The 16,849-nt window shown below is 35.2% G+C and overlaps 1 protein-coding gene across 50 annotated transcripts in view; it reads left to right on the forward strand.

Annotated features, from left to right (window-relative positions):
• fbrsl1 (fibrosin-like 1) overlaps nucleotides 1-16,849 on the forward strand; it is a 571,252-nt gene that overhangs the window by 447,152 nt on the left and 107,251 nt on the right. For 16 of the 50 annotated variants that reach the window (XM_087252071.1, XM_087252075.1, XM_087252073.1 and 13 more), the window contains 1 exon segment: nucleotides 3,603-4,229. The gene's annotated coding sequence lies outside the window, so the exon portion shown is untranslated. 50 annotated transcript variants of the gene reach the window in all.

The raw sequence follows: 16,849 nt of genomic DNA on the forward strand, positions 1-16,849 counted from the left end.
AAAATAAAATATTAATTAACTCTTTAATGGTCTCTTAAGGATTTGATATACTAAAGTGTAAATGAAGCACTGGTGTGGTGTTACTTTAGGTTAAATTTAATTTGGAGTTTGTTGCAGATTTTTGAAACAGCTTGGCTGGTAAACATTTCTGAACTGGCGTTTGCTCATGGTTATGATGTAATATATGGGTGTGGCTCTGGGGCTCCGCCTTCTTTATAAATGGAAATCTTCAGTCTGTTGAGGTCAGATTTCCACCAGTAAAAGTAAAAACATTAATATTGTTGAGCTGCTTTATTGTGGAAATTGAAGGATAACTTTGACCAAAAGCAACTCTGACACAATATTTCACACTCAATACTATCTAGTACTACAGAGGCAGTCATTTTGACTATTTTGTAATAATTTATTTACATTGTTAAAATAAAACCATCCGTCCAAGTGCCATAGTACCGTGACTTTTCCTTAATGTGCATATATATAATTTTAACATTGTTATTTTATTAAAATATTACTATCAAACACAACATTCTACATTGGATGGCCATAGTGTGACTCTGGATCAGTGATTTGGACTATTGCCTCACAGCAAGAAGTTCGACTGGGTCAAGAAGCATTTTTCTATGGAGTTTGAATGTTTGAAAATTAATTAAAGTGAATGGCTGCTCTGGTATTTTGAACATATTTTATATTCATTCATTCACTTTATTTTCAGCTTAGTCCCTTTATTAATCAGGGGTTGCCACAGTGGAATGAACCACTAACTTATTAAGCATCTGTTTTACGCAGTAGATGCCCTTCCCTTGATGGGCACAGGGTGTATTTTATATTAGTACAGAAAAAGAATGCTGTGATTACAGTATATTGGGGCCTCCAGTTGTCTACTGTATCTACAGGTTGTACGTGTATGTGCACATGTGTTTATTACATGTTCTGTTTTTCCCTGAACGCCTGATGGTTTTAATAGGAAGTGTGTAGGAAAGGGGATGACCTATAATTACAATCAGCTGGTGAATAATTACAAGCTTTGCATTCCATGCAAAAACTTCCTAGAAGCACCATAGACATCACATTGCTTAATGTAGCAGGCTACACTATTTAGCCACTGGCCAAAACAAAGCAAGAACATTTCTTGGTTAGTCTTCAACATGGTTTTAAGTGTTTGAAATATGCCATTCAATTGGTTCTCATCAAAGCCAGACACAGCTGAAGTCTCTTGGTGAGAGAATTGCTTTGATTCAGTCAAGCTGTATTACATTGTCTGCACAGTTTATATGTCAAGCCCTCAATAAAGCTCACGATGTGCGATGCTTCCTTCTGAAAGCAGCTAAGAAAGGTTTCCCTTTGGAATTTGTGCTCTTCAACTGCGGTCTTTCACATCTTTTCACCCATTAATTTGATTTGACTGCTGAGGAAATGTGATCTATACGAATTGACCAACTTGGTGACACCTCAGTAATTCAAGCCTCGAGGTGAACATTTCTATTGCGCAGATTCTTGTTTTCTCTTTAAATTAAAGCAGTATGTAGCTTTAAAGGGATCTAAATTAATTCAACTATATATATCATAAGTCCAGGATCAAGAATGTAAATGAAATTTTAAAAAAAAATCAAAATGTGTTTAGTTTTAAGAAGTTTTTTGCTATAATTTTATAGACTGTATTAAATATTAGTTTAACCAATCCACTTTTAATAGTTTAGACCTTTATAATAACTTTACTAAGATAATATAGTAGTAAGTACTTCTACTACTACTACTACTACTACTACTAATAATAATAATAATAATAATAATAATAATGATAATATAATATAATATAAATAAATAAATAAATAAATAAATAAATAAATAAATAAATAAATAAATAAATAAATAAATAAATAAATAAATAAAAAGAATAATATTATCACAAGTGTTTTATTGTTGTTATTGTTGTCATTATTATTATTATTAGTAGTAGTAGTAGTAGTAGTATTTAATTATTATTGTAGAATTATTTTATTATTATCAATGTTTTTACATGTGTTTAAATTTTGTTGTAAATATTAGTTTATATATTTATTTGAACTTTACTGTTGCTATTTTAAGTTATATAGCAATAATATAACAAAAATAGTATATATTGTATATAGCATATCTTATATAATAAGCTTAATATAACATATTGGGAATTTCTGGGTCTATAAATGATCAAGTTGGAATACTTGGGAACAGCAAGGGATGGGCAAAAATACATTGAAATGTATTTCAAAAATAAAATACCAAAAACCTCAGTTTGACATGTATCAAGTTAAACTACAAGATAGAGCAGCCACAAATGTATCAAAATTAAACACTGTATTCTGTTTTTTGAAAATACTACAAAATGCTTTTACATGAGAGCATGACATTTATTTACAAACCTTCAATTAACAGGGTTATTTGATCAATCCCTTTTCTGCACCTCTACTGTACATGAGAGGTATTCATAAACTTTTGTTTCTTTTTTGATTTTAGAATACATTTTGTACAAATTTTATACAGAAAGTCCTGTCTTGAAGATGATCTTGCTAATCACTGTAAAAAGCATTCAATGCATATATTGAGTTGGAATATAGTACTACATATCTCTCCATAGCTCTATCTATTTTTAAAATTGCCACCATCTCATAACAGTCTTATATTTTAAAAGGGTGATATATGAAAAGGTTATTAAACATTTGTGTGCACCTGAAAACTTCAGTACTACTTAAATCTCCAGTTTTAGCCATTTCCATAAATCATGTTTTTTTATATTTTTTTTTATTGCACTTCACTAATTGTACTCTTTAATATACAATATAAAACACAAGATCTGTTTTTGCTGCCATAAAACTGGAGTACCGACTGGAGTATTGTTAAATATTGTTGTCCAATACTGATTAACTATGTCAAAGTGTGTAATTAAAAATGTATAAAGAGCACCTGCAGATCAGCTGGCATCTGAAACAGCCCATGCAGTTTTGTAGGTATCACCACTGCATGACTTTATATTATTTGTCTTACTTTGCTTTCTTATTTTGACTTGCTCCCGAATCTACCCCTGCAATTTGTCTTTTACTTTATGTATATGTGCTGCATAATTTCCATCAATACTCCAAGCATTGATCAATTTCTAGGCAAATAACTGAAAAATTACTGAGAAAGCACCAATCAGAGGCTGCATTTTTATGATGTCATCATGTAGACTTCTTACAAAGTATTTTAAAAACAGAAAGTATAAGACATTAAAGTATGTTGATACAAAATATTAACCCATTTTCATAAACCCATAAAATATAAAACACAACATACTATTTTATATTTAAAATACCTGTTTGATATACATGTACTGTATCATAAATACTGCCCATCCCTGGGAACAGCCCATTGGAATTGTACAATAAAATGCTACTTTTTACATTGAAAGTCGTCCATAAGACATATATAATTGTCTGCTGGAGTGAGATTAAAAAAAAAAAAAAAGATCTGGTCTGAATTTAACTCCGCCTCTCATACATCGATTGCTTTGGTCTTGTCCTGTGCATTTTTTTTAACACACCCAGCGAAGTGGCCGCTTGAAGCGCACTTCAGCGCGCGCTCACGGAACACTCGCTCCCGTATGTGCCTGGAGAGCCTCGCGCAGCGGAGGCGCCGGACGCGCTCAATTCGTGTGGGGACTTTTAAAACCTTCCAGATACGTCGAAAACGACTGGATTCGATCACTTGCTCGAGATAAACGAGATTACCAAGCGCTCAAACCCATGGAATGTTGTTCTGCGGTGTTTTGGCTGAGAAACCGAGCGGTACTTCTGCTGGGAATCTATTGTTAATGATCTGTCATAGGAGAGCTTCCACGACTTGGGAATCATATATATCGCCTCACCTTACCTTGACTAAAAACCTGATTCTATTCACCTGCACGGGGAATGTATGACTCATTGCTGAACAGAAATCAGTCTGTCTGATCTGGCGTTGAAAATATCCTCCGCTTCTGACAGCTTTCGCCACCGCAGTCGTTAAAAACGCTTCTCTCAAGATTTATTGTTGGGACAGGTTCGTATTTCTTGTCCGCCTTCAGTCGGTAGCGAGCACGGCGAGGGGAAAAGGAGAGAGGAAAAACCTGCCGTTGCTTTCATAAGGCATATACTGGATGTAACGGAATTGCATTTTTATTTGTCACCTTTGGCCAAATCGGTTTTTCTCCGATGGACGCGAGTCTGGTGTAGAATTCGGTAAGGATATGTTTTTCCGTAAAGTATGAGAATAATGAATGTGTTATTTATTGCTTCTGAAAATTATGTGAGAAATAATTTAAGCGCGACGCAGTCTTTCAGAAATGCTGTGTTAAAAAGAAAAGCGGGGAAAGGACGAATGAAAACCACAGCGCGTGTGTAGATAAAGTATGAATAAGGCTTGCTTCAGGTTTTGTTCTAGAGACTGAATGTTTTTCCTTTACGCGTTGGTATCCCAAGACTGAAGTCACTGAGTTCCATTCGGTTTAATGCCATTATTGTGTATGTATGTGCGCTTTGTGTTTGCAGCTTTGTTGTTCTTTTACTCCATAATATCAAACGATGAATGCGCATCCGAAATCTTTCTTTCTTTCTTTCTTTCTTTCTTTCTTTCTTTCTTTCTTTCTTTCTTTCTTCAGATTTTTTTTAGTGTCTGACTTTTTGTATTGATGATCTTTTTTCCTTATCTGCTGATCTTGCTTTGCGTATAGGTCAATGCAACACATTTTTTGTCCATATCAAGGCTACATTATTTTGTGATAAACTGAATTGCACTTAACATTACGTGAATGCACCTCTCATATGATATGGATTCTGAATTAAAATGACTTTTGGTTTATTTTTTAGGATGTAAGTAAATATATATTGAACTTGTGTACATTTTGAACAAAACTAAAATAATCCGGCATTTAGGTGCGGTTTAAAAAATATAACATGAAAGAAAAACTTTGACCAAATTAAACTCAGTTTGGCATTACCAACCTGCAGGAAGCCATTTTGTTGTCATGTGACAAGAAAATTGTAAAATGATTAAAAGATGACTGGCTGTTTCAAACACTGACCAAGATTGTGTTTCAAGGTCACATTATCACATACAGTTCAAATCAGAATTATTTAACCCCCTTTGATATTTTTTTCTTTTTTAAATATTTCCCAAATGATGTTTAAAAAAGCACGGAAATTTTCACAGTATGTCTGATAATATTTTTTCTTCTGGAGAAAGTCTTATTTGTTTTGTTTTGTCTATAATAAAAGCAGTGTTAATTTTTTTAAAATCCTTTTAAGGTCAATTATTAGCCCCTTCAAAGCTGTATTTTTTTTTTTGATAATTTACAGAACAAACCATTATTATTGAATAACTTTTCTAATTAAACTGCCTAGTTAACCTAAATAACTTAGTTAAACCTTTAAATAGCCCTTTAAGCCAAATACTGTTGAAAAATATCTAATAAAGTATTATGTACTGTCATTATGGCAAAGATAAAAAATCAGTTATTAGAAATGAGTTATTAAAAATATTATGTTTAAAAATGTGTTGAAATCTTGCCTCCCTTAATCAGAAATTGGGTGAAAAATAAACATGGGGCTAATAATTTAGGGGTTTTGATAACTCTGATTTCAACTGTATTTGACACACACATATTTTTGATATTATATAACTTTTTTTGAAAAGATGCGTTTTGTATGAAGAAATCTTTTCTGAAATACAGGTTGTGTTCACTCAAGTATCATCAATGTGTAAAAGAAAAAAATATTGTTGTAGTTTATACTTAGTTTTTTTTTTTTTCAGGCATTAAGTCAGCATTTTGTTGAAAAGGTTTACGAAACCAACACAATGTTTCATTTCTAAGAATATTTTGATTAACATCCTTTTGTCATTGACATTCATTCTTTCTGTGTCTTCACACACACCGTTTGCGTTTGTCAAGCTCTGGCATTGTACATTGACTTGCATACATTTCATGTTTCATATCTAGACTCTGCCTAATCAACCGTTCAAGGTTACCCATAAGTCCTTTGCATATAAGCTGTGCCTTGGATGTTTAAGCCTTTTAAGCTTGCCATTTTCAACCCTTGCTGATTGTTATAGTCGTCTGCATATCTGGATAAAAAAAGAAATGTTGTGCGTTTAAAGAAATATGAAAGGTTTCGCATTTTACCTTGAAAATGCAGCGTGCGTATGTTGATGTAAACAGCTTGCCCGAGGCTGGGCAGAGCATAGATCAGAAAACGTGCTGGTTTGTTGTCTGTCTGCATTAGCACTTTGAATGAGATTTGCATAGAGGATTTGCATCAAGACCATTTAAGATACTCGTCGCCACCTTCACAAATCATGTTTATAGCTTGCACTGCATCGTTTTACATTGCGGGTGATTCATGTGTTGATATATGATAATTATATGTTACTCGCGGTGCATAATATTTTATGAACGCACGGTTAATGCAGCAAATTGATTGCCACTTTGCTCAGCTTTATGACTTTGAATTTGTATTCCTAGAAGTGGATAATATATATTGACTACCTATAGTTTGATATAAAACCACAGTCTAAAAGTTGTTTTTGCTGCTCGTTTAAACTACTTATTTAAAATGAGCTAAAACAACACAATTCTTGAGATGTTTTTTTTGACACAACTTAATTCTTTTATGTTCAATCCACTCAAATTTGTTAAGTTAACTTATTAAGTTAATTGATTTGTTTTGGGACAACATGAATGAATTGTGTGGAACCCTGCATTTTTGTACAATGCAGGTGGCTCCCATATAGACTCAAAATATAAAGATTTTGCTGCTTGTTGAAACCACTAATTTAAAATGAGCTGAAACAACATAATTTTTGAGATTTTTGGGGGAACAACTTAATTCCTTTATGTTCAATTCACTCAAATTTGTTAACTTAATCTGTTTGTGTAGGGATGATATGGTTTGTGTGGAACCCTGCATGTTTTTACAGTGCAGGTGGCTCCCATATAGACTTAAACTACAAAGATTTTGCTTTAAAATGAGCTGAAACGACACAATTTGTGATATTTTTGTGGTACAACTTAATACTTTTAGGTTCAATTCACTCAAATTTGTTAACTTAATCGATTTGTGTTGGGACATCCTGATTGAATTGTGTGGAACCCTGCAATGCAGATGGCTCCCATGTAGACTTAAAAAATTGATTTTGTTGCTTGTTCAAACTACTTATTTAAGTTAAAACTATTAACTATTTAATAGTAACTATTTAACTATTAACTATTTAAGCTGAAACGAAACAATTCTTGAGATTTTTGTTGGACAACCTAAATATTTTATGTTTAATCCACTCAAATTTGTTAACTCAATTGGTTTGTGTTGGAATGATATGTATATATGTGGAACCTAGCATTTTTTTACAGTACAGGTGGCTCCCATATAGACTTAAAATATAAAGATTTTACTGCGTGTTCAAACTACTTATTTATGTAACAACACAATTCTTGAGATTTTTTTTTTGACAAATTAATTTTTTATGTTTTATCCACTCAAATTTGTTAACCCAATCAGTTTGTGTTGAGATGACATGAAGGATTTGTGTGGAATCCTACATTTTTACAGTGCAGGTGGCTCCCATATTGACTCAAAATATAAATGTATTGCTGCTTGTGAAAACAACCTATTTAAAATGAGCCTAAATAACACAATTCTTGAGACCTTTGTGGGACAACTTAATTATTTTACGTTCAATCGACATACATGAATTCAATCTCAGACATGAATTGTGTAAAAATTGCACCTGCATTTTTTACAGTGCAGGTGGCTCCCATACAGACTCATAATATAAAGATTTTGCTGCTTGTTTAAAAACTACTTAACACGATTCTTGAGATTTTTTTGGGGACAACTTAATTTTTTATGTTCAATCGACTTAAAAGTTTACTTAATTGATTTGTGTTGGAACAACATGAAGGAATTGTATGAAACCCTGCATTTTTTACAGTGTAGCTCATATGGATATAAACATAAACATGCACTTTTCTGGTTGAAATTCCACAGCGTGTGTAGGCGAAGTTTTGCCTGGGAGATTTATACTGAGATTTCGACTTTCATTACAGCATATAGCAAGACTTTCATATGCTATTTTGTGATATGAAATAGCAGTAGGTGCAGTGGCTGTTAAAAATGCGCCCGTTCACCTTCACCTTCCTCTCCGGCGAATCAAATGTATATTTCATCTCCTTTTTTTTCCTCTTGGCCAGAGGCTAATCTTTAATCTTGTGCAGATGCAGCTCTGGAATTAGCTTGCAAACGCTCCCTCGTTCGTATCTTCAAACCCTCCACTTATCAGGCGTGGAGAGCTGATATGACTGGGCCTGGCTCGGCAGTCCCGATAAGAGGGTGAGGAAAAATCTGCCAGCTATTTGTAATGTAAGAGCCGAGGCAGATCACAGCCCAGCCTGATATGACAGACCTTCCGGCGTGAAGCGAACATCTTGAGTCCTTTTAGTCCGAGGAGAAAATAAATGAAGTTTGGTTAGAGTTATAGACGTGATAAAGGTAGACAAGAAGGAAAGGAAAAGCGTATGTTGTGTGGATAACTTCAGTGTCTTGAATTATCCGGCTGTAAACTGGGTTCATTAATGTTGGTGATTAGGGAGATTTATTTTTTTCATGTGATAGTGTTATCAAGGGTGTTGCCGTGTACATTAGCTATCATTATAAGATAAACTACCCTTAGTTTTGATAATTTCTTATGTCAGAAAAGTTTTTTTTTTTTTTACTTTTTTTATTATATTTAATTCATATTATACAGTATTGGATCTCTGTTATATGAGATTACTGTAATAATGTTGACTAAACTGACAGCACTGCCTATGGGAATCCCTTACTAACAAAACAATTATAAGTGTTTTTAATTGTCTGTAATGAAGATTTGAGACTTTTAGATGCTTAAAAGTAATGTATTTTACATATAAGCCTGATTATACTATATAGGTCTAGTAATATTTGCATACAAATGAGTGTTGTTATATATTTTATTACATTATATTACATTGTTATGTTCTATTAAATATTTACATTGGTTCATAGCTGATATTTTAGTTCAGATTAAACTGGTTTCATTACTCCTAGAAATGGAACAAACAAAACCACTTCAAAGTGCTTTTCTGGTGTCATTGGAGATTTTAGATTTTTTTTTAGATGCCCAGCAAGCCAAAAAAATAAAAAATAAAAGGGAAAAAAGTAGTATCTTTTTTTTGTTAACTTTGGAAAATAAAAAATAATCTATTTGACTTTTTATAATATTGAATAAATATTATACAGTATTAGATCTTTGTTAATTGAGAATACTGTAATGTTTACTAAACTGACAGCACTGCCCATAGGAATCCATTACTAACAAAACGATTCTGAAATGTTTTCAATTGCCTGTAAAGAAGATTTGAGACTTTTTAGATGCTTAAAAATAATATATTTTAAAACGAAGCCTAATTATACTGCAGGAATATTTGCATACAAATGTGTTAAATGCCCAGTAAGCCAAACAAAACAAGCACACTTAATGCATAAAAAGAAAAAAATAGTAACTTTCTCCATTCTCTTTGGTAAATTTTGTTTTAGTGACTTATTTCAAGATGCAGTTTTCACAAAAGACAATACAAACTAAAAGAAACTGAACTGAACTAATATATCTACCTATAGTAACACTTTATGTAACAGTTCTCACTGTCAGCAAGTGGCTTATTTCCTGCATATTATTAAGATATTGTCTGTTTATTATACTTATAAAGTACTTGTACTACATTATGTTACTGTACATCCCTAAACCTAAACATATGTACTTTAATAACTATTAATTAGCAGCAAATTAGAAGTTTACTTGAGCAAAAATTATAGTTAATAATTTATTAATAGGAAGAATCATGCTACGTGATATTGAAAAAAAATCTGATGTTGCGGTATTTTATTTTTCTGCTATATGCAGGCAGTTTGAATATCACTATTGGATTTTTCTGGAGAGTTTAACAGTAATCAGGTAAAGAAATTGAATAACCACAATAGAAAAAAATGCTTTTCTTACTTTGTTTTGTCTTGTTTACAGTCCAAATATAAAAAAAATTCTTAGAGCAAGTAGAAATATTGTTTCGTTATCACCATCCAAAGAAAAAAAAGGCACAATTAAGCCATTTTCCTTAACACAAGCTAAAGTATCTGGCAATAGGGTTAGTTAAATAATTAAATTCTGTACAAATATAGTGATTAAATTGACCATTGCAGATGCGTACATTTCAAAATCAATGCTAAAACAGTATATTGTGCAGCCCTAAATCCTACCCTAAATTAATTTTTATACATGTGTTTGTATATATATCTTTTTCTGTGGCCACTCTCTGAAGTGACCTTTCCCATGTGTAAAACGCATTGAGTTTTTAAAACAGCCAGACAATGGTTTGCCATAACAATACAGCCCATTTTCACCTTTTTTCTCCTTTGCCCTCATCTTATCACTTTACTCTTGGCAAAGACCCTCTAAGCTTTGTGATGTTTCATCCTTTTTTCTTCCGTCCTGTCATTTTTTATTTTTTTTACTGCTAAATGTCAAGCGCTCACACACGCTTGCACACGAGCACACAACAGCAAGGCCTTTTGAATACCTCCAGGTATTGCTGAAGTCATAGGTCAGTGACTCACTGGCTGGGCGAGCTGGATTTCAAGCTGGCTGCACACAGCAGATGCAGCCTGAACGGGGCCCGCTGCACACGCTTGCACACTGTGTTTGTCGGCCTCGGAGACCCTAAAGCTTGGATGTCAGGGAGTTATCCTCTCTGCTTGGGTCACGTCGGCCGGCTGTGCTGCTGCTGTTGTTTTGTCAAAGCCTTGCAGATTAACCACAGCCACTACACTTCAAACACAGAGGCAGGCGGATGAATAATTCGCAGACCTCTCTCTTTAATCTTGTGTGATCCCATTCCAATTAGCCATTGTGTACGTGGCCCGCTTTTTTTTGTGCAATGAAAGAATGGCGCACTAAAGGCGTCCTGTCTCTTTTGTGCAGGGTGTCTCATTCTCTACCTTAAATGTGTTTTATTTGGAATATAGGTTGAGGGTTTGATGGTTGATTGGTTTGCAGGGCTGGAATTGTGGAGTAGGTTTTGCACTCAGTTTTGAGATTCCGGTTATGCTAATGTTCATTTGAATGCATGCGTGCAAACACGTCATTTTCTTAAATGTTTTGGTTGGGGTAAGATTTGTGAAGATATTGTCTAAAAATGGATTTATTTGAAAACACTGGTGTGTACTGTTAAAATTAGGACATTTATTTGCAGAAATTGATGTTAGTTTAGCATATTCGTACACAACAAGAAAAGAAAAGATTTACTCATGCATTTGGAAAGTTGTTTGCATACCACACTGTCAAAATCTTCACTAGTCCTTCAAAAAAAGACTAAAAATGCAAAAACAGTCTGCTATGTCATTTTAAGAGCACACTACACACCTATAAATATGAAAACTGTGCATTTTTCTGTGTTTCTTTAGCACTGGTGTAGTCAGCCACCATTTTTTTGGTTGCCAATTATTTGCACAAGTACATAATATGCATGATGTAACTGTTTTCCCCAAAATCTTTTTTTTCTTCTCAAGATGCTTAAAGTTTTCTGTTTTTATTGAAAGTGGTGTTGTGCAAATTTCCCCTTAAGCTACCTTTCCACTGCACATGATGATATGAGCTGCAGATCTGTTAAAATATTTGTACTTCTGTGAATAGACCGTATTCAACCGGTCGACTGAATTTGATGTATTCCAGTGTTGTCTAAAGGCTGATTTATACTTCTGCGTCAAGCGCACGCGTATGCTACGGCGCTGACGCATAGCCCTTCGCCATCGGCGTCGCTGACGTGCACCTCTCAAAAAATGTAACTACACATCGCAACGACGCATAGCGCAAGCTCTGTAATTGGTCGGCTTTGTAGCGCTGACGAGTCTGGGCCGGACTGAGAGCCGCGTGAATGGTGTGAGCCTGATGGAGCGATTGTTTACAAGTGTGGAGTCCCGTGACGGAGCTCCGGATGGAAAGTTTTGTTTTGTGTTTACCTCATAGTTAAAGTTGTTGCACGTCCGCCGGTTCCTGCCTCAAAATGAGCGAGTTTGAGCCACTTGTACATCCTGGAAGTGTTCAGAAAAAGCAAAACAGCAGCGAAGAAACTTGACACAGAGGAACATTTACACCTCACTGCCAACTAGCGTTTCGGAAGTGTTAATGCAGACCCACAGAGACAGCGCGCAGAAGTATAAATGCACAGCTACGCGCGTTGCATGCGCCGTGGGTTACGCCGGTCACTTGACGCAGAAGTATAAACCAGGCTTAAGCAGGTCTGTGTGCACGCGATGAAAAATAGTATTTTTTCATTATTTTTTGAATCTGAAAAAAAAGTTTATATTAAAAAAAAAATAAAAAATTCTATTCATAAATGAGTAATAAAAATATATTATTTTTTTGTCTTGTCTCTACATTCCCTCCAAAATTTTTAGCAATTTCTAGTATTCATTCATTCAACCATGGTGAAAATGTGCATCAGAAGAATAAATTAAGAACTTTATAATGTCTGGAATCTTGGTGAGCACTTTTTGCGCAGCCACCGTTATTTTTAAGTTTTTTTCAAATACAGTGTGGATGCAGAATCTCAATAAATCCTAGTTTAGTCTGAGAAAAAATTCAAAAGAAAGTATAATATTCAAATGTATTCATATTTATATGGATGTCGACTGATTCTATAACAAAATAAGCTTTTATTTGTCCCAAAATGAGCCTTATCCTGCATTCCTCAATGCTATGCTTTCCGTTCGGCACTTGTGTGTCTTTTGTCACCTTTAGAGCTCATAATTAAATATGCCTTGTGTGATGTGGAAAATTATGGAAGCGCACGACCCAGACATGCTATTTACCAGCTGTTCTTTCCTCTAATAATAGAGGATAGAAGCGAAGAAGAGAGGAAGGAAGACTAACAGGGCACGCCACCTGAGAGATGTGCCACTTTGGCCTAAATTCACAGTTGGACTGATGACACATCCACTGCCACGGCTAGTTAATATTTTGTATTTATCTCAAATGGTGTACGCAAGTATGCCAAACAATAATTTTAAAACTGAAGTACAGTATATCCTGTAGGAATTGCTTACTAATGGAAAATGGGTTTCAATTGTGAGTAATTAAGTTTTTAGTGTTTGTCATGACTTTTAGTTGGCCAGTAATCAGGAATAAAAAGACAATATATCAGAATTATTAGCCCCCCTACACGCCCCCACCCCCCTGTATTTTTTTCTTCAATTATTGTTTAACGAAGAGATTTGCCGTGGCAACAATTCTGCAACTCTTAAAAATGACCTGTTTTTGTTCAGTGTCTGTGACTTTGAAACCAAAATATTCCAATATTACCAATGCTGTTTTTCTTTGATATTACCTTGTCTATTAATACTTCTGAAGCAGCAGACGTCATAATCCCACTTGTTAGTGCTTTCCCGTTTGTTTTCTTTATTTTTTATTGTGGCCGTAGTTCAGTTGCTGAATTCTGATTGGGCAGATCGAAAGTGAGCTCACTTAGTTAGCTAGTAGGACTATTACACACAGGCGGCAGTCACTCATTTGCTCTGGGTGGGGGAAATTAAGTGATGAAAATAAAATATTTCATATTGCAGCCTCATGCGATTTAACTAATCGCAACATTTCAAATTGCGTTTCGGTTTCGTTTAATTGCACAGCCCTACTCTGCGATACATATTGCAACATGAATACAATTTCACCATAATTTGAAAGAATTTGTAATGTTAGATCGACTGGGATGATTCTGCAGTGAGAGTGCATCTCTATAAAATCTAATCACCAATCTATAAAATTTTGGGGGGTTCCAGACACATTTTTGTTGTTGTCTGTGCTATTTGCAGTGCATTTCTGTATTTGCATGTGTTGTGAGTATTTTCATGCATAACAATCTAAAAATACACAATTAAAATAAAGTGTTTTATCGTGTCCCGATTCTAACAGTATCCTAGTACAGAAACTGAATGATGAAAATAAAACAAATTCAATACAATCAATCTTCAAGAGTTTACACTTAGCTGATAATTGAAAATAAAGCTTGTTTGGCATGCTGTTCTGGGAGAGAGTCCTGAGCTTATGAGATCCTCGAGCCCTGGGCTCCCTCCCGTTTGCTGAGCGAGAGGGGAGTTTGAGCTCAGGTAGATCTCGATAGCTCCCCCGGTCTTATCTCTGGCTAATGACGGATATGACTGAGGAGAGGTGTAACTCGCTACACTGTAAAAAGTGCAGGGTTCCACACAATTCACTCATGTTGTCCCAACACAAATCGATTAAGTTAACTTAACACTTTTAACAAATTTATGTGGCCTAAACATAAAAAAATGAAGTTTTCCCAATGAAATATAAAAAAAATGTGTTGTTTAAGCTCAGTTTAATTAAGTAGTTTGAACAGGTAAAAGAAAATACTTTTTTGAGTGTAAGAGCTTGGCTATGGTATAAATGTTTTGTATGCTCAATTTACTCATGTTGCGTGTTTTTGGACAGTGGAAGGAAACCGGAGAACCTGGGGAAAACCTACGCGAGCATGGGGAAAAAGAGCAAACTCTGCACAGAAATGTCATCTGGGTTAGTAGCCAGTGGCATTCTTGCTGTGAGGCAACTGTGCTAATCACTGGGCCGCCGTATCGCCAATCTGGAAAGGAGGGGGGAGTAGGGGTGGGGTCCTCAAGATGAAGATATTGAGATAAGAAAACTCTGGTTATTTATAGCGAGTTAGGAATCATCTGATTGGAGAATCATCATCATTAGCTGATGCAGGAACAGCTGAGAACAATCATAAGCATGTCAAAATTAGTTTAAAATTAAACTTTACATAGTTAAGATTTTAAATGCTTTTTAATATCATTATACAATTACAGCATTTAAAAAACGCATGCAAATGATAAATTATTATACAAACTCAACATTGCTTATCATGCGATGTGACTATTGCGAATAATCACATACCGATATCAATGATGAAACGATATATTAATTTACAGTAACAAAACTAATTTTATGGGTTAAATCAGGTGGAAACGGCTCTTTAAGGTAACCGTTGCAACACTTTTTACAGTCTGAAGAAATAGCAGCACATAAATCTGATTTGTCTATAAAGCAGTTTAATGTGCCTCCTAAAGTGAACTGAAACAAAGTCCTTCATATGAGAGTGTTCTGGGAAGGTTTGTGAAAAATGGCACTCTCTTAGCTGAAGGTCTCCAAGGCTTTTACAGATGCTAAGTCAGATGTGCTGCGATTGTTTCAGATTTACTGCCTTCTCTTCCTTTCTGGGCATCTGCGTTCTACCGTTCACTGCTCTCATATTTCCCTTTAAGCCCTTTCACTGGCACTGGATTAAATCCTTGTTTAATCTGGTCCCTTAGCCGTCTTCTCTCCTTACTAAGCAGATTTGCGCAGAGAGGTTTCATTAGATGTGTTTTTTCTTCTTTCTCTTCTTCTAGGGATGTGTGGAATATATGGTAAGAAATGGATGATAGGGAAAGAAGAGAAGGTGAAAGATGGCGAAAGGGCAACGAGAAAGCAAAAACAGAGGAGGGGAGGGCTAGCGAAAGATGGCCAACATTAAAACCATAAGGCCTCTTTGTTAGTGTGGGGCTGACAAGCTGCCGTTCACATTAGGGTAATTAACACCGCCACAGATTGCACAACAGCTGTGCAGTTTAGCACTGTGGCAACATCAGAGAGCTGAGAGAGAGCCTGTGCAAACAGTGGCCTGTGCTGGGCTAGTTAGACTACCACTATTTAGATAGGTGCTTCAACCGCACTCCGTATGTGTGACGTCTGCCAGGCTCCGTGTGCGGTACAGCTTGGCTCGGAAAGCCACTATTTATTGGTGTAGTAGGTGTTTCTGCCTATAAATTTTGCTTCATGCAGTTTGGTGGCCAACTAGTGTATAAAAAAGGTTCTTTAATGCTCCTCAGAATAAGGAATTTTTTTTGATATTCATCTATTAAGTCTTTTTTCATATGTTTATTTGACTGATAAAATGCGCCATCTGGTAAACCTTTAAAAATAACATCCAACTATGTCTTTGTTTACAGGTTAAGTTAAACTCTTAAATATATAGCTTCTATATTGGCATTGATGCTCCTATAAAGAAACGTTGAATTTCAGGTTCATTCTAGAGCAGAGATGCCCAGAGTAGGGCCGACGGGCCAAAGTTGGCCCATTGTAACCTTTAAATTAGCCCACCATCCCTACTGAGAAAAGAGTTACAAAAAAAAAAAAAAGACGGAACTGAAATGTTTCAATTCAATGTTGTAAATCACAGGTGTCAAACTCAGTTCCAAAAGGGCCGCAGCTCTGCACAGTTTAGTTCCAACTCTAATTAAACACACCTGATCAAACTAATTGAGTCCTTCAGGCTTGTTTGAAACCTACAGGTGACTGTGTTGAAGCAGGGTTGGAACTAAACTGTGCAGGGCTTCGGCCCTCCAGGAATTGAGTTTGACACCCCTGTTGTAAATGAATCCGATTTTTAAAAATGTAAACCAGTGGTGCTCAACCCTGTTCCTGGAGATCGACCTTCCTGCAAAGTTCAGCTCCAACCTTGATCAAACACACCTGAACCAATTAATTAGGACCTAAACAGCACTTGATAATTACAGGCAGGTGTGTTTGATAAGGTCGATCTCCAGGAACAGGGTGGGTCACGCCTGTCACTCGACAGACAGAGGAGGACTATGCAGAAGACATCTGTGGGCAAACCAAGACAACTTAACTAGTAAACTAGTGTAAATCCATTCTGTTATAAATGAGATTGTTCTTGTTTTTATTG

Source organism: Danio rerio, chromosome 5 (genome assembly GCF_052040795.2).
Source record: "Danio rerio strain M-AB ecotype USA chromosome 5, GRCz13ab, whole genome shotgun sequence".
NCBI lineage: Eukaryota > Metazoa > Chordata > Actinopteri > Cypriniformes > Danionidae > Danio > Danio rerio.